The sequence below is a fragment of the Marmota monax genome, unplaced genomic scaffold, assembly GCF_021218885.2.
Source record: "Marmota monax isolate L192 unplaced genomic scaffold, Marmota_monax_Labrador192_F-V1.1 WCK01_AAM20220418_F8-fsc00003, whole genome shotgun sequence".
NCBI classification, from domain to species: domain Eukaryota; kingdom Metazoa; phylum Chordata; class Mammalia; order Rodentia; family Sciuridae; genus Marmota; species Marmota monax.
This window is the reverse complement of record NW_026694084.1, coordinates 28,115,263-28,134,080: the sequence shown is the minus strand read 5'-3', so window position 1 is coordinate 28,134,080 and position 18,818 is coordinate 28,115,263. Positions and strand designations below refer to the sequence as shown.

The window sequence follows — 18,818 nt, the reverse complement described above, 5'->3', positions numbered from 1 at the left end:
TATTCACATTTCCCCACAATGAATACGGCACATACCCTAACCTGCAGTATATAAAGTTTGAAAAGTAAAGAAAAAACTATTGTAGTTCATCAGTGGACTCTAACCACTCTTAAGACTTCTCAAATCTCTTAATGACAGTAAAAGGTAAAAGACTGTTTAAATGCACGTTTTGTAGATTTAAATAAATTTTTTTTGGATTTGAGGATTTGGAGTTGAAATGTATCCTAAGATGCCTTTAAGCTTGGAGAACTTGTGATTAAGAGGACCACTCCACTTGGGTTGAATCCTGGCTCAGCTACTTACCAGCTGTGTGACTTAGGGCAGGTTGATAACTTCTCTGACTTTGGGCATATCTGGATGCCCCCCAAAATGTTATTCTACTACACATACATGTTATATTCCTTGTTTTACCTAATGTCCCATGTAAACATCTACCTTTATTATTACACAGTCCTTGTAACCATCATTAAAACACTTGTATAAAATTATCTTCAATCTCTGGCTCAGAGTTAAGTAAACATTTCCTTTTTTTTTTTTTTCCGGAAATGCAGTGTTTTAATGACTGTTTAAAAAAAGATCAACACTTTCCATTTGTAGTGGATAAGTGAATTATGATTTGTCATCTCTTGGGCACTCTGTGTAAAATTAAAAAAACAACCCACAAGACTGTGGTGGGGCCCACACTCACTGTATCTTGTTTATATTCCCGATGAGGACAACCTAAATGAGGCTTCAGAGGTGCCATCCATCACCGCCAGGAGGGGAGGGGAACGGCTTAGGTGAAGCCACCACTCCCCGCTCCCAGCAGCCCCTGCTCTTGTGCAGTATGGAGCCGCAGTCCCCTCCCAGTGACCCGTGGAGCCCGGGTGCCCTCAGGTCACATGAGGTATGCTGGAGGGACAGCCCCTCCTGTGCCTGTAGCTAGATGCTGGCTGAGCCATTCATGGGTCACAGCTTCCCCATCGTCTCGTGTTCTGGTTTCTCTTTTGGTGGAATCTTTCACTTTTATTCCCTGTGGCTCAGCTGGCATGAGGATGCCCTCACCCACAGTCTCTCCTGGGGTGTGTGTGCCTCCTCTTCCTCCCTCTCCCCCTTTCCCTCTCTCTCCCTCCCCCTCACCCACACAACTGTACATTGCACTGGTATTTTCTCTCTCCAGTTCCAGAAAAAGCAGGAATTTTGTTTCATGTCCAGGTCAAAGGTGACCCCCGCTCCATGGCCATCAGTGTCCACTTGCCCAGAGGTGTCCTTGCTCCCTGCCTAAGGCGCCTGTCTGCTCTCTCCATGTTCTACTCCTTTCCCTCCCTAAAGATTCTGATTCTGAAGGCGAACAGACCTGCATGAGCTTGGACCACTTACTAAACCTTGTGAGTCTTAGTTTTCTCATCTGTAAGGCAAGGATATTTAGTACAGGAGTTTCCCTTATCTGAAATGCTTGGGACTAGAAACATTTCAGATTTTTTTATTTTGGAATTTCTGCATATGTATAAAGTGATCTCTCAGGGATGAGACCCAAGTCTCAATATGAAATCCACATATGTGGTAATAACACAGACTGAAAGTAATTCATATGACAATTTAAATATGATATTTGTACATGAAATAAAAGTCTCATCGTGTGTTACTTCCACTCCCAAAATTTCAGATTTTGTGAAATTATGTCATTTGCAGGGAAATGGATGGAACTAGAGACCATCGTGTTAAGTGAAATAAGTCAAACTCAGAAGGTCAAGGGTCGTACATTTTCTCTCATAGGCGGAAGCTAGAGAGGAAAAAGGACAAGAAAAGTGGGGATCTTGTGAAAACCAAAGGGAGATCAGTAGAGGAGAGGGACCAGGAGCGGGAGGTAGGGAGGGAGGGGGAAGAGCTGGGGAGTGATTTTGGCCAAATTATATACTGTGTGCATGGAGGAATGTGTAACAACAAATCCCACAATTACGTACAACTACAATGCACCAATAAAAAATGTGAAAAAAAAAAAGCTTCAGATTTTGGAACATTTCAGATTTTGGATTTTCAGATTAGGGATGCTCAACCTGTAAACTTTCTTTACAGAGTTGTGAGAATTAAATAATACAGGTACTGCACCTGGCACAGAAGTTGGTAACAAGAAAGCACACATATATTAACAATTATTGGCATTATTATTCTCATCATTAATTATATTAATTAATAACAACGCCATTATTCTACAAAACCTAAGATTCTTAAACAGCTTGTCATTTTCTAAGTTTCTCCATTTCATACTTCCAACCTCTATCCAATCCTGAACCATTAACTCCTGGTTAATTTTTCTTGTAAAATCAATAGATCTTGTAACTTGTAAAATTAATAAATCTACATTGAGAGCCAGGGGAATCTGAATCTACTCTCATGGAAGGGTAAAATGGCTTGCGACCGTGAGCATGGAATAGTCTTTCTGGGTCCTCTCTCCCTCAATTGAAAAATGAAGAGGTTGGACCCGAAGAATATTTCCCCAAGCACGTTCTGGAAGCTTCTGCCTTTCAAAAGATGTTCACTCCCTACACAGAGCCCTTTTGGCCACAGCGGTGCCATGTGCTATGAGCAAGTGCACAACCTGGCACCCGGCTCCGCTCTCCACCTCTCTTCGCTCTGTGTCAGGATTCCAATCATGTCTACACTGCCTGGCGCCCCAACAGACCATGAAAAGACTGACCCAGGCCCTCTCCTAAAAAGAGGAGGTTTTGAATTGGCATAAATCTCAGCTCTGTAAAGGGAGGAAAATGAACTGCAAGCTCTGCTGAAAATCTAGGACAAGGTTCTCTTAGCAAGTCTCCAGGTACTGTTCAGTCAAGTGCTGGATATCAGGAGCCTTAAAATATGCCCCCGCCTGGCACAATGTCCCCTGACTAAGCTGGCTGCCAGGCTGAGGGCATTTCAGGCAGGAATGGTGAATTTTAGAACCACACAATTACTAGTAGTTTGGAAAAACCTTTTGAAACACCATGCCAATCATTTAATTCATTTTCCAAGCCCCTTTTAAATGCAAAATATGCTAATATGTTGTTGGAGTGTCCAGCCAGGAGACCGGTTTAGGAACTGGGGCCCCTCTCTGCTGGAGGTTGAACGGAGGCCTGGTGGGAATGGGGCACTGGGAGAATAATGGTCCATTTTCCTTCCAGGGAAGAAAAGAGGGCTGATGCCACCAGCTCAAATGTTTCTTTGTGTTTCCTTGGGCTGGAGAAGGTGTGAGTGCCCTTAGAGCTACGCATTCGCATTCGTAAATAATGGGCTTTTTTTTCTGCCCCGAGTCCAAGCCCTGCCCCTGGTAAGTGAGATGTGTCCTTGAGTCCACTGTTACCTTCCCCTAGTGAGCAAGAGGCAACGAAGGAGGGAACAGAGAGAGGGTGAGAGAGAAATTTATAGCTTGGAGGAGTGAATTAATTTAGGCCGGAAGGGGCTGGTGCAGCACGGTTTTTGACAAATGGCCCAGCTCTGCTCTCTGCAGGACTCCATTTCTCTTACCTGCATAAAGTGAAGGATAAATTACAGGCCAGGGGGTCTCTCTCAGAGCTTTGAGGTGAAGCAGCTTCTTTATCAAACATTATTTCCATTTTGCCAAAAACCATGGGATTTTTCTGCCTTCTTCATAACTGATTCCAAAACGTCATTAAAAGTTGCAGCTGCAGGTTGCTTAATAAGCCCATTATTGTTGGGTATTATTCTGTACCCTCAGCCCTGTCTAAGGCCTGGGTGGGATGGGGTCGGGTGGGGTATCACAGACATACAACATGTGGCTCTAGTCCTCCGCAGTTAGCCTTAAATGAGCGAGTACTGTCTTCCAAGGACAATTATGTGCTTAGCATAAACATGTGCCTTGACTGCAGTGGGAGAGACACACATCCAGGCACAAAGGGAGTTAGGCACAGGCGGCAGCAGGCCCTCCTCTCAGAGGTATGAATGCCAGATGCAACCTACTGGGTCTCGGCTCAGGGCTTGCAAATTAGTAGCTGATGCTGGGTCTGGTCTCCAGACATGTTTTCTTTGAACTGTATAAGGACTTGAACCTTTTGTGAATGTCTCATAGAAATCAAGAGTTCCATCTTTTCTTGGAAAAATAAAAGGGGACTAGCAAGCATCACCGAGCCCATCTTCCTGCCTGGGAATAGTGGTAACCCTCCCTATTAGACTGAGTATGGGTCCTTCACCAAGGTCACCACCACTCTGCTGTCCACTCCGGCTAGCTCCCTCACCCCATTCACCTACGTGGCCCTTGCATCCATTTGAATTTACAGGCCTGGCCCAGATCAGTGCTCTTCCTTTGCAAATGAAGATCTGAGGCTGAGCGTGAGAGAAGTACAGACAGGAACCCAGGTCTCTGCTGGATTCCAGGGTCTCTTCAATCTAGTATTACTCCACTGAGTCATTAGGGCAAATGAGGGGTACAGGGTATGTCAAACACAGCAGAACTGTCATAACTGACTGCTAGAAGAATGAACGGATGGCCCAGGCCAGGCCTCTAGTTCTGGGCGGGGTGTCCCGGACAGCTGTGGTGAGCAGGAGGGAGGTGGTGCAGGAAGAGCAGGAAGAGCTCAGGTTCTTGGCTTAGGACCTGAAACCCTATCTATTTAGTTTTGTTTATTTGAGACTTTTAAGATGTATTTTTATTACAACAAAGAACGTGTACAGAAAAGCACATAACACTTCAACATAGAAATTGCTTTAAACTGTTTATGATTTTTTTTTTTTTGCTTTCCTTTTCTTTCCAAAATTCATCAGAGTGTTGTCACTCGGCACTTACTGCAGAGTACGAAGCCAGCCTGATATAGGACAGTGGAAATATTAGGGGACCAGCAGTTGGCAGACTTGGGGCCTAAGCCCCACCTCAGACCAAGGGGAGGCAGTTAGCCCTCTCTGACCTCAGATGGAGCCAATGTTCTAGATTGTGTGAGGCTCTGAATGATGAGGACAGTGGAAGGAAACTGCTAAGACGTGTGCCAATGACATTGGTATAGTCACTCACAAGCTCAAGCCGGAAGCAAACTGTTGCTGTGGCCACACGAGAAGGATGTATTCTACAAGAACCAGGCCGCAGAATCTGCCACAGCTCACTCCAGGTAAGAGAAGTGAAATGGGCCCTGTCACCCGAAAACTCATAATGGAAGTCCCAGTGTCCTGTGTGATGTAATGGAGGCGGGGCCTTTGGAGGAGAGAGGTTTAGGCAGGTGAAGAGGGTGGAGCCCTGGGGATGGGATTAGAGCCCATAAGAAGAGCAAAGAGAGTGAAGCTCTGTCTCCCTACCATGTGGGGCTGCAAATCAAGAGGCAAACCTATCTGCACCTCAACCTTGGACTTGATCAGGCTCTGAACCTCAAGCAGTATGTCTGCTCTGTGTGCCCCACTGGTCTGTACTATTCTGATATGGCACCAAGCTGACCAAGACAAACTGTTGTTGAGAAGGACACTTACAGGTCCTGGGCTCTGAGCCCTCCTTGGCAGGTGACTACCCAATTCAAGAGAGGGACGTGACTTACCCAGGGTCTGATCTAGACTACTAACCCTAACCCTGCAGGTTTTCCCTTCAGCCTTTATTCAGGCCTGGCATGTAGGGGGGAGAGCCTCTTCAACCAGGGCTACTCACAGGGGACCTAAATATAAGTATCTAAACTTCAGAGAGCCCCTTTGAACAAGAATGGGGACAGGGCGCTGTACAGTGGACATGAGCGTTTCTCTCTCAGCCTGGGAAACAACCTGAACTACAACTCACTATGTGCCAGAATGTGCTGATGGTTGGGCCCAAAGAGGACCAAGCCCTGGCCACGAGGAAACCATGGCCCAGCTGGGCCAGACTATGAGCCAGATATAAAGTTAGGTGACAAGTACCATGGCAGTGAGGTACAGGAGGCCCTGGGGTCACAGGGGAGACCGTGTTGGCCTGAGGATGTAGTGGAGACAGCATGATGGCAGGTGTGGCAGAGAGAATAGTGCCCTCTGCCTTACAAATGTCCCAGTCCTAGTCCCCAGGACCCGTGATAAGTTCCTTTACAGAAGGGAGTCCGCAGATGCGATTAGGCGAAAGCTCTTGAGGTGGGGAGATTATCCTGGCTTATCCAGTGGCCTCAGCATGATCACAAAGGTCCTTATAAGTGAAAGAACGAGGCAGGGGAGTCAACACTGGACCAATTAGGCTTGAGTAAGGCGCAAGTGGCCATTTCTGGCTTTGGAAAGGGAAGGAGCTGTCAGTCAAGGAAAACGAGCTGCCTCTCAAAGACGGAAAAATCAAGAAAACGGATCATCTCCTAGAGCCTGCAGAAGGAACCGCCCAGACCACATCCTGACTTAAGCTCAGCAAGACCCAATGCAGATTTCTAAACTACAGAACTAGTTGCGTTATTTCACATCACCAGGTGTGTGGTCATTGGCCCCAGGAAACCCATACAAGAGAGCCAGACGGAAATGGGTGATGTGGAGAAGCACTGGTGCCAATATCCTCTTTGAGCCCTGAAAAACAAGAGCTCAGGGATAGGCAGTCTCTACAGCCCTTCCCAGTTCTGATGGAAGAGGGGGAGAAGTCACTGTCCCGTAAGTGTTGACAGAAAACAGCATATTCCAGAACATGTCTGGTGGGACTTAAGTACTCAGGGCTGTTGAGGAGAGTTAATCAGAAAAGGGAGCAAATTATTGTTTGCCTGATAATGCAGTGTTGGCCTCTGGCCCCCAGAATCCATGGGAACTGACCCACCAGTGCTTTGCCCTCAGGGAGCTCGGGTCTCGGGACTTGCAACAATTGCTGTGGTCTCAATGCATCTTTCCAAAGTTCATGTGTTAGGAACTTAATTCCTGAACCCATATGCTAAAAGCATTTGGAGGTAGGTCCTTTGGGAGGTAACTGCCATTAATGAAGTCATGAGGAAGGGGTCCTATGATGGCATTAGTGGCCTTATAAGAAGAGAGAGACTTGAGTTAGCAGTTAGCAGCTTGCTCTGTCTCATGCCCGCAGCCGTGTTATGAGGCAGCAAGAAGACCCTCGCCAGGGACCTTAGGCTTCCGTGCCCTTGGACTTCCAGTTTCAGATCATGAGCTACACAAACCTATAGTCTCTATAAATTACCCAGTCTGTGAGATTCAGTTGTAGTAATGGCCAATGGACTAGGAGAACTGGAAAATACACAGGCTTATCTCTGTTGGTCTTAGTGCTGGGGAGGAAAGGAAACCTGGTGTGGAGAAAGAGCAGGTCTCCGAAGGGTGGTCAAGCCTGGCCTCCCGGTGCCAGATCTGACCTGGGACTGGGTGATGAGATGCACCAGACAGGAAAGAAAATGGGAAAAGGCTGAAAAAATTGCTGAGTTAAACAAAGCTGAACAGAATTATATATGGAGGAATCCTGAGAGTTTGTGTGTATGAATTGATTCGTGTGCTTATTTGACACAGTGTTTTATTAAACCAGACGGTATTCTAGGGAGCCTAGTGAACAAAACAGACAAGGTTCCTACAGCGTGGAACATCATTACTGTGGGAAAAGCAGGTAATACAAGAGTAAATAGCTAAATACAGGACCCGGATGCAAAAGCACTCTGGAGGGCAGAGCACTTTGAAGGGATAGAGGTGGCAACAGTGGCTTTAACAGCTTGGTAAGACCATTCAAAGGTGTTGATATCTGGGCAGAGACTAAAGTGCAGGGTGCACCAGTGTGTGACATTTTCCAAACTGAGGTGACAACGGAACCCCCTTCATCACAGAGATTCTTACAGAACTCTGATCGCACTTTGAGAAGTTCCGGGAAGGAGAGAGTTGAAGTGGGAAGCTGGCCTCTTCGCACCCCAACAAGACCTGGGTTCTCATTTTAGGATGGAGACTGTGACCCTCACAAATGCAAAGTGAGATTTTTCATGCAGGAATCCACCCCTTCAAATGGACAGCAGGAAATGGGGACAACTGGGGAGTCTCTCTGCTCAAGTTCAGGATTGGTAGGCCACAGTGCTTGCTCTCCTTGGCTGGCCTGGACTCACCCTGAGGCTGTGGGGTTCATGAAACTGAAGACTAGGTTGCACCCCGGGTTAGACGAGATGGTCTCTGAGGGCACGAGCAGAGGCTGGGTTTTCGCAGGTATGAGAGAGCAGAGTGTGAGAACAGGGCTCCTTCTCCTTGGACACTGTGTCATACAAAATGTTTATTTCTAAAGTGCATCCGAGACATGATGATCAAGCTCCACGTTTCTGAGCATCTTTATCCATGTCCTTCTTTGGTCTTGGGTGAGGAAAACAAGCTACATTCAAACGCCAGGAACAAGACCGGCACCCCAATTGGGCACAGCCTGTATTCATGGAACAGAGGGTAGCTAATGCTCTCCCTCAGGAATCCACGGGGGACTTCACAGAAAACGTACCACCTGTCCCTTCAACGTCCTTTCCTGTCTAGAGGAGGCTGTCTGGACTTTGTCACAGCTCAAATTGGATGAGGCACATTATGTATTCAAGTCTTGCTGCAGCAAGCCTTCCAGCCCGCCCTCCCGAGCACCGCCTGCCTGGCTCCGGAAACGCCTGTGTGCGAGCAGCCTGCTCAGATGCCAGGCTTGGTGTCTGCCGGAGCACTTCGCCGAGAGCCCGGCCGGGCCTCACCTGGCAGGTGGTGACGCCACTCATGTTCCACGTTGCCTAGGCTAGCAGCCAATGCAGAGACAGATGGGAACAGTCTGTTCCCAGAGCTGCCACGTTCCCAGGAGGGAAGGGTTGAAGCACTAGGTCCTCTCCTTGCCCCTCATCACTGTCTTGTCACTGGTCATGGTCATCTTCTTAGCTCCGTTCAGTACCACTTCCTCTGGGAAGCTGTCTCCCCTGGGCAAATCCTGCCATTTGGGGTCCTACAGGCATATCGGGCCTCTTTGTATGGACACCTGAGATGGCTTCCAACCCCGGGTCTGCCCCTGACGAGTCCTTGAACAAATCCCATTGCCTTTCTTGACCTCAGTCACTGAAGGATACAAGCTGAGAAGGTGCTCTTTAAGGTTCTCTGGGGGTCCCCTCCCCCAAACAAGAGCCACAGTCATGGCAGCCTAGTGCATGTCTGGGCCTAGAAAGAAGCCTTTTTACTTGCGGGGCTTTCATTTACTTAGCACTAACATGATGGAGCGAGCTAATTGGTTTCCAAGCTTTCTAAAGGCATGGAATCCATTTTTTTTTTTTTTTAAAGCAAGTGTACAACTTCTTTGTTTGGCATTTCTGCTCTGGCCTCTCAAACACCCCCCTCCAGCGGGCTCCTTGAAGCACGGTTTTAGGACCCTTGGTTGTAAGACCAATGGTCCCTCCAAGGCTAACACTGCCAGGTTCCACTGTGCACCCGCACACACCTCGCCACTGCAACTGTGGGCCCCTGGGATTTCTTTCTGTGTGGCGCTGGGGATGGAACCCAGGGCCTCTGGAGCACACCAGGCAAGCACTCTTCCACTGAGCTACACCCCAGCCCTGGATCTTCTTTCGAGAGTCCAAACGATAATGAAAAATTGCCTGCTCCTCCCTATTTTTTTTTTTTAAATGTTTCATTCCCAATGTTGCTCCAGTGGATGTAAGAAATGAGAATTCTGAGGGCAGGAAAGGAAGAGGGAGTGCTTTGACCTACTTCCAAATCCTTGCCAAGCAAACGAACCACAGCTGAAACAAAAGGACATAAGCAACTGTCAGCCACTCTGCCTGAGCCCAGAGGAGGAGGCAGAGTCAGCCAGGGAGGCTGTCCCAGCTCTTGGAAGCCCCCCAGTTCCTCTGTCCCGTCACATGGCCCAGTCAAACTCTAGTTTCTACCCAGACAGGGCCAGGCAGCAAATCAGGGAAGCTGGCGGCTGGTTCCCAGGAGCACCAGCAGGGTCAAGGACACAGTCAAGGACCTGTGGTCTCAACTGAAGCAGCTGCCCCTCCTCCAGACCTCAGAGTGGCTGGGTCATCTCCCTCCCATCTCCGTTACCCAGGTGTGGGCGGCTGGGTGGTTTCTACAGCCAGACCTGCGCGCTCCTTCTTTATTTTCTAAAACCTTCTGAATTCAGAAGCAAAACACACAGAGGGTTTGGAGGAGAAAGTGTCCCTGCTTCCCCTGTGTCACAGAGACACAAAAACACATGAAGAAACAATGGCATAAGGCTGTGGGGACAGGTCTTTGTGGGCACCTGGCTGTAGGTTTTGATGTGGAAACCAGAGTGGCTGACCTTTCCGAACCAGAGAGAAACCTCTCATGCTCCTTGGAGCTGATTTCTTCTATTATTATTATTATTATTATTATATTATTATTATTATTATTCAGGCTCCAGAGTGTCTCTGAAGCCATCTCTTTTTATTTTACTTTTGCAGTTGTAGATGGACAGCATGCCTTTATTTTGTTTATTTTTATGTGGTGCTGAGGATGGAACCCAGTGCCTCACGCGTGCTAGGCAAGCGCTCTGTCACTGAGCCACAGCCGGCCCTGAAGCCATCTCAGGAGCTGGGTTTCCTCTGGCTTTCCTTCCATGCTTGTGCAGCTTATAAAAATGTATTGACTCAGTAGCCACTCTGCTACTCCCAAGGCGCCCCCTCCCCAGCCCCACCGCCTGGCGACAGTTCCCCTTGTCTAACCCACAGGCCAGCATCTCCCTCCCCCCACTCCCCGCCTCCTTGTCCTGCTCAGTCCCCTTGAATTTAACTGTCAACCCTCCAGTGACAGACACAGCAAGTTGGAAGGGGAGGGAGGCGGGTGCTATTTATAATTCGGCGGCGTTCGCCCTCAGAACACGGCCATTTATTCCAGGCCGCCTGCCAGAGGCCCACATTCCCTTGGCTCTATATATGGGCTTCTCCGCAGGCCCATGTGCCACATCCTCGCTCCAAGGGGCCTCAGGCGAATCAGGAAGGTAAGGCCAGCCCTGCTCCTCCAGAGCCGGCCCCAGCCTGGACTCCTCTGCAGCGTTCTCCCAAATGCAGAGGAGCGAGGGACCCTGGGGGACCCACCTGACAGGGCTTGGACGGCAGCCGGCTTTCCCCCCAGGGCTCAAATAAGAATGGCGAGGAAAAATGTATTCTTGCTCTAAAACATTAGATCACCCCTTCTTTTTGCCAAGTGGTTTTCAATTGTTTTCCATTGCCATGTGACGGAGGTCCACGGCAGCCTCGCCAGCCCCTGAGGGGCCCGAAAGCTGGATTTATGGACGCCCTGTCCTTCGATAGGCAGATGGGAGGGGAAGCCAGGGAGGGTGGGCAGGCCAGCTGAGGCAAGGGAACAGAGCTTTTGCCAAGCAGGCACTTCCTACAGGCTCTTGGCTTTGATTAGCTTGCAAGGGCACAGAGAGGAAGGTGTCTGGCCTCCCGTGGGTACTTGGATGTGAACACCCTTCACTGCCTTCTGGAAGACAAGCCCAGAGGCAGGGGAAGACCTGTACAGCCGAGTGCTCGCTCTAAGATCATCTCCTCTCCTACCTTTCTATGCAGGTGCCTGTGGGACCAGGCTGGGACCACAGATGGGCCAGAGTCTCTGTGGAGCAGGACCCCTGGAAACCCTCCTCCAATTTCATGTGGACAATTTTAGTTTGGTTTCTGGGATAGTGTCTTGAAAACTTCCTTAAACAGTTGTCTGCAATGGGCACAGGTGGGTCCTGGCATGGCTGCTCAGATTTCAGACAAACACTCTTTATTAAGGTCTCTGGTCATCTTTTCTCCTCTTTTCAAATCAAGTTCAAGTCCTTCCTCTGAAAAGCTTTCTGTGGCCATCTGGATATCTATTCCTTAGGATGGTGAGCATCTAGTGTTATGAATACTAAGAATAACAGTTTGGATAGATGCAGCGCTCACTCTGTGCCAATCATTTAGCATACAGCATGCCACACACCTTCATAATGGGCCTGCAAGATGAGTGTTAGCTTTCTGGAGAGGAAACAGAGGTGCAGAGAGGTCAGGCAACATGGTCAAGGTCACCTGGCAGGGTAAGGAGCAGGTCCCAAGTGCATCCAGCTTCTCATGACCAACCTCTCTGTTGCAGGTGCTGGTTCCTGTCATTCACATCTATGGTTTGTGTTAGATGTATGTAGTCACTGTATCTTCTTGAGTGCTGGCCTCCCGTCTGTCCAGAGGGCCCTTGAGCTCTTGCAGGTGGAGACCATGTCTTAAATGTCTTGCCTCTTTCTTGTCTCCCCCCTGAGCATCGAGAACCAACTAGACCCATAAAAAATCTTCCCTGTTGTGGTGGTCCTCTGTCCCTGTGCACTTTCTACCTGTCATGGCTCGTCACTGACGCCTGCCTCTAGCCTTCGCAGACTGGGACCCTCCCTGAGCAGCCACAGTCCCACATCAGCCCTACAGTTTCTCCTTTGCTTGTGACAAATATGGGGCTGGCACTTTATAGCAGGGAAAGCAGCAGCAGCAGGAGCTGATCAATTCCTAAGCAACGAAGATCCTGTTTTCATGCAAACGTCCTCAGCATTAAAACAAAAACAAATTCCTCACAGGGCGCGTCCTGGATGCCAAGTCTCTTCACAAGACACATTTTTAAAGCAAAGTTTTGCGCCTGCGCGAGTCACAAGCAGGAACTGGAAGGAGAGCTGCCTGCCAAGTGCTGTCTCCAGGTGCTCTCCTTACAACCTCACAGGCACCCAACCGCTAGCCACAGTGGCTTCCCGATGTGACGGATGAGGAAACAGGCAGAGAGGACTGGGAGAGTGTGTCCAGGGTCCATCAGCTGGCAAATGGCAGCAAGGTGATCTGGCCAGGTCTGACTGGACTGTTTCTGACACAGACACTGGTGTGACTATATTCATGAGAGACCAGGGGCAGACTGGGACCATTTCAGATGACTGTAGGCAAAACCTTTTTATTTAAAAGAAGGATGGTGTATGATATCGAGTCTCTCCTGACTACATACCCAGTCCTGGGTGTGAATCTGGGTGAACCACGGGAACTAACTCTATGCTGGTTAGCGTATGATGCCCACAGAAAGACTCAGGAGGGACAGTCCCTGACTCCAGGGGCTCTGAACATGGTGCTGAATTCCTCGCCTCAGAGGCCAACAGCAAATAACAAGAGGGTTACGAGGTGAGGCAGGACATTTAAGGAGAATGGCAGCAAGCGTCCTCAGCTCCACAGAGGTGGGGCCACGGAGTGCTAAGTGAACTGGGAAGGCTTCCTGGAGGAGGGAGATGCTCCAATTCCACAAGAGGGTCTCTTTAACAGACATCCCTGGCTTGATGCCAGGGGATCTGGAGCCCTCCAACACCAGTACCACCAGGTCATCACCAGGGTCACTGGGCCTGCCCAGTGTTCATAGGAAAGAGCCCAGAGGGCATCTAGCCTCCAGTGGGCTCTGGTGGCTTTGTCTTTGAGGATCTCGGGTATCCAGAGGCAGCACACGTTGATGAGTCAGATGTCACATGGTTCATGTCTGGCAAAAGGCCAGGAATACCAGGACGGTGGCATGCTTGTGCTGTGGGATCCCCTGGTGCCACTCACTTCTGCTGATTCTTCATCCCAGACTCAAGGTCCGACTGCAGTTCAAACCTCCTTCCCCGGCTCTCTGAAATGTTCTCTGCAGTCCCTTCCCACCCCAGGGGTGGGACCCTGCCTTCTCCAGGTGTCCAGCAGCGCACTGGGCCTGGAGCTGGAGACACCAGGGTCAGGACACCTGACTGCAGCCTCCTAGAGCAGCCTGACAAGCTCCCCAAATGCATCTCTCATGGCACCATTAGCACCCAGGCAAAGGCCTGGAACTGTGAAGGGGGGATTAGTGGGCAAATATGGCAGAGGAAGAGGGCCAGCGAAGGGGATTGGTGGAGGCCAAGAGAGACAAGAATCTGCTAAGCAGAGTGGAAAGAGTGGGGCTTGGTGTGCAGACAGCCTGGGCTGGAACCCCACCCTGTCAGTGTGTCGGGGACTGCGGGTACTCCCCAGGATCCAGGCTCTCCTCTTCCCCGCAGACTTGCAGTGGACGACATTGCCCAGCCTTCCTTCCTATGAGGCGTGGCCCTATGCCTACATCCTGGCCAGTGGAAAGACAGCAGAAGTGTCGTGGGGTAATTCCAAGCCTGGCCCATAAAAATCTCCCACTTGTGGTTCCTGCACTTACCTCACCCGGCAGCTGAATGGAGAGAAAACCCAGGACTAGAGGTAGACAGATTGCCAAGACGGAAGGGGCCTGGGTCCCTGACGCACCCCGTGGAAGACTGCATGCTAAACACACACCCTGAATCGTGCAAACGAGATCAACTCCTCGCGTGCGGAGCCATTTATATATGGGTTGTTACAGCTGTGGCCCCATGTGACTGATAGAGTCTCTGACTTGCCATGCCGTGTTGGACCAGTTCCTTAGCCTCCCTAGGCTCTGGCTTTCTCATTTGTAAAGTGAGAATTTTAAAAGCATTCCTGAGAATGACTGAGCTCAGACTTAAAAAGCTCCTACAACCAGGCATGGTGACTTTTGTGAGTCTTAGGTACTTCTGCCTTCGTGGGCCCCTTCCTCCAGACATACATAAATAACATGCAATTTTAATTCAATTAATTCAAAATAAATAATTTGAAGTTAGGTTTTATGACTGCACGGATACAAATAGGAACATAAAATCAGGCCGGATCCAAAATTATGTCTATTCCTCTTTAGCATTTTTACACTACATTTTATCATCGTTATTACTATATTCCTTTTTCTTTCTGATTTTAAAAGAAATAAAAATTAAAAATTTTCTGGGCCCCTGCAAGAATGTTGGGCCACAGGCACAGTGCTGTTGTACCTCTTGCATATGATGAATGGTAACTATCACAGATCACAGCGGAACCAAGGACAGGGGACTGAGAGGTGAAGTAGTAACCCAGGCGAGGAAGGCTCCTTTGGCCTGTTGCATCTCCAGTGGAGAGGTTCATGGGGATAGAGTGGCATGTTCAAAAAGGGTGGGGACATCTAACCCTCAGTGCCTTATGTCCAGCATAAGGCTGGAAAACTTGTCTTACTCCAGCACTCTCAACTTCCCCCGACTTACCATGAAGTAGGGAGTCTTTTTTTTATCCCCATTTTACGATTGAAAACAAAACAGAGAGAAAAGAAAGAAACGGATGCTAAGGACAAGTGGCTAAGCTGAGAACTGAAACAATGTCTTGGGTGCCCAGTCGAATGCTCACTCCACCACCTGGCCTTCCATCTATCATGAGCTGTGTCGTAAAACTGATAAATGGCAGTGCCTATGGAGGGTGTCAGACACCCCAACACCTCCTTTCAAGAATACTGAAGAACCTGCTTATGGCTGAAATCAAACACATCGTGCCAGCTTAAACTTGTGCTTTCTCATTCTCCTCCCAAATGTATTCCTTAGAAGGTCTAATTATAGTGACTTCTATTTTCTTGTAAATAATCACATCTGTCATAACTGATTTAACTGATCCAAGGCTCCAAGTTGGCAGTCTTGGCGGCCTGAGCCAATGTGTCAATTATGCCAAGAAGGCTGTGAGCAAAAGTTGCATGAAATGGGAGAGAGAGGGGAAAAAAAAATTAGTCACAGTCATATAGATGGTGGGGACCAATATGTGCTTTTTCACAACAGTAATATCAATACAAACTCTTAAACGTGGCCAAGGCATGTCAATCCCTTAGCAATCCAACTTAGTGGAATAGATGAAGCCAGCCAGTTCTCAGAGAATAAAAACAATCTTTTTAGTGGAGAGCCAAGCCCAGGAAGTCTAAGTATATACCCCTGAGAATTTGCTGCGGATCCTTATGCTTGTTTCTCGGGAAGAAGGATGGGATGAAGGGCTTCCAGGTTTCATGCCTCTGGGGCTCTTTGGGGCTACCTTCTGAGTGTAGCTGTCATGTAGCAGAGAGTACTAGTTAGGTCTGGACTTGAGTTCTAGTCTTCTCTCCCCTCCTAACTTACCAGTACTTTAGCGTGGCTAAGCAAACCAGCCTTCCGAATTTATCTCTGCTTCTTCATATATAAGCAGAGAGACAAGAGTGCCTACCTCCCAGAATCTGTGTGGGATGGAGTGGTACGACGACTGTATGCGACAGCCTGTTGGAAAGAACAAGCTCTAGCCGTTGTCACCATTAACATATCAGCATATACCAAATCCCGTTTTCAATCCATGGAACTGGCTTCTTCCTCTGCTCAAACCACTCTAGAAAATCAACTTGCTATTTGAGCCTGAGAGTCCCCGTGTCTGACGAGAAGCCACAAAGATTATTTTTATTCTCTGCATAGCATAGGGAAAGGAAAAGCCCAGCACCTGCAGGAAATGGACACTTGCTCTGAGTGACCCAAACCTGGCTGCTGGTGTAGCCTGCCTTGGTTCTGGCCAATCTGCATGAGCAGAGGGGTTGAGATGACCGACTCTGAAGCCAGCCTGACTGGGCTTTGAATCAGGCTCAGCTACTTATTTACGGTGTATTCTTGGGCAAGTTATCTCATCTATAAAATGAGGGCAATGATAGTACCTACTTCTTAGGGTGATGGTAAAGAAAAAATGCATTACACAGGGTAGCTTACAACAGGGGCCTGGCCTGAGGGAGGCAATCAGTATGTACTGGAACTTACTACTACCGCAGTGCTGGTCATCCTAAAGGCCAATGGCTTCCTCCCCTCATCCAGAGTTCATTAATGCCGTGCTTAACACTTTAGCCCCTTTAGAATTTTATGCACCATGCTCCTTACTAGGCTGGAAAATGTGTGGCCAATAGAGGAGTTCTGAAATGAGAGGGCAGTGCTAAGAGCCTGTGATTGATACCTGAATCTTCCAGAGAGGCTCAGATTCACTTCCTTCAAAGGCATTTCATTTCTAGAGCAGATATGGGAGAGAAAGGGTTCTGGACCAAGAATCAGGGACCCAGTCTTTGCCGAGTGCTTTTCTGGGTCTTAATTTTCTCAGTTGTGAAATAAAAATGAGAGTTCTGGCTATGAATCTCAGCTTATTTATGTATTAAAAAGAGATAATAAGAACAACAACTGTCACGGATTGGGATGAGGCATGAACCAATTAATGAATCACTGTGGTGTGGACCAGGTCCTGGCCACAGCCCGTGTGCCCACCAGCTTCAATGTCCCCCAGAACTCACGGCCCATTCTGTGGCCTCCACTGGTTTCCTTTGCACCTCTCAGGCACATTCTTACCACAGGGACTTTGTCTCTCTGCCTGGAATATTCTTTCCCCAAACAGCCCCATGGGTCCCTCCTTCCCTCCCCTCAACTATTACTTTTTTTCTCCATAACGACTGTCACTTTTAGCAGAGTATATGATTTCCCTATTTAGTGTGAGTATTGCTTATTGTTTTTCTCTTCCTAGACCAAAAATGTAAGTTTCATGAGAGAAGGAATCTAGATTTTGTTTCCCTAGGAGCTTAGGAACAGCACCTGGAACAGAATTGGTGATGAATAAATATTTTATGATTCCCTGGACGAGTGAAGGGGGAGCATTGGGGTCCACCAGGCAGGTGTTCAATAACTTCCTGGCAGCTTTCCTAACTGGGAGAAGGGGATTCTCACTCCTCACGCGTCTTCCTTCCATGAGGAAGCATCTTCACCCAGACACCCTGGACTGACGGCCACGCCCTTGCTGCTCTCCCAGGGGATGTGGCCAGTATCAGCCCTCGCCCCACCCAGTGATGATCGCTGGGACATCTCTTGATGGGGTGAAGTCAGTCTCCTGCAAACATCACAGATGCAGGGTCCTTCTCTGTCCCTCATCGCCCTGCCTCATCAGAGAATGGCAGTGACCTGGTGTAAGAGTGTGCTTTGCAGACCTGGGGTCCCCACTCTTGCAAGAGTGGAGAGAGGCCAGGAGGGTTAGCTGGTGGCTCAGCCAGTGCACTGAATCGTGCTCTTTAGTCGGCTTCCTCCAGAAATGACGAGGATACTGTGAACTCCAGTTGTCCTACTCCCGGGTCTGTCTCAGTGGTTCCTAACCTGCTCTAGCAGCAGGGTTGTGTCTTTTCTCACACTAAAACCCCACCAAACATTCCCAATTTTGCCAGGTGACACTTTAGGTATCCTGATTCCAGATTGACTCCCATCCTGGCCACTCTCCTCTGACAGAGCACTGTGTAGCCGCTTCCCTTAATCCTCACACTTCAGGCTAAATGCAATTCCAGTGAGGTTTGTGACCCCAGGAGAGAGGGGGCTGTCACTGGCCTGCTTACTCTGGACCCTGCTCTGCTATCGATGCTGTTAAAAGAGGCTCTTCCTGCAGCTGCGGCACAGACTCCCCTTCACGGATCTGTGATACCCCCGGGGCCAGTGTCCTGATCACCTGGCTGGATGCTGTTCTCTGAGTGTTAGGTTGGGTCCATCCCTCCTGCACACTGAGATCTTTGAGAAGGCTGTCTCTTATGCACCATGTCCACTACGGCTTCCTGGCTCATGTCATCTCTGACCACAATGACTGACTGTCACTGCTTATTGAATGTTTGACAAGGTCTCAGACAGGGGGGTCAAGTCCTGCATGCATTGCAACATCTAGTCCCCAAAACAAGCCAGTGAGGCATTTTATGAATGAGGAAACTGGGGTTTCAGTAGCAAAGGGCCTTTATATGTTACTGTAGCTCATAACAGCAGTGTGAAGTCCGAAGGCTGCACATAGGATGCTCTAGAGCTGACTTTGAGGTCTTCATTTAGGCCACAAATAAGAATGTGAACACAGTGGCAGTTTAACCCAGCGACACCAGGCTCACTGCCAGGAGCTCAGTGCAGGGGACCTCTCCAGGATCCACCGTATGGTACCCGCGGGTGTGACCATTTAATCCCCAATGTTATCAAGTGATGTCATTCAGCATTCTTCCATCATGTTCCCAAGAAGCCCACGACAACCTTCTCAAACACCTTGATAGAAACCAGAAGTGCCCGATTTGTGCTTTTTTGTCCCCTTAGCAACTCAAAACTC

At 48.8% G+C, this 18,818-nt stretch overlaps 1 protein-coding gene and 1 long non-coding RNA gene across 3 annotated transcripts in view; one reads left to right on the top strand and one right to left on the bottom strand.

Moving 5' to 3' along the window:
* Positions 1-18,818, bottom strand: part of Zhx2 (zinc fingers and homeoboxes 2) — a 163,815-nt gene that overhangs the window by 120,155 nt on the left and 24,842 nt on the right. The gene's annotated exons all lie outside the window — the stretch shown is intronic.
* Positions 10,733-17,094, top strand: LOC131424969 (uncharacterized). Its single transcript, XR_009228679.1, has 3 exons — positions 10,733-10,831; positions 11,406-11,562; positions 11,953-17,094. It is a non-coding gene; the product is annotated as an uncharacterized LOC131424969 (long non-coding RNA).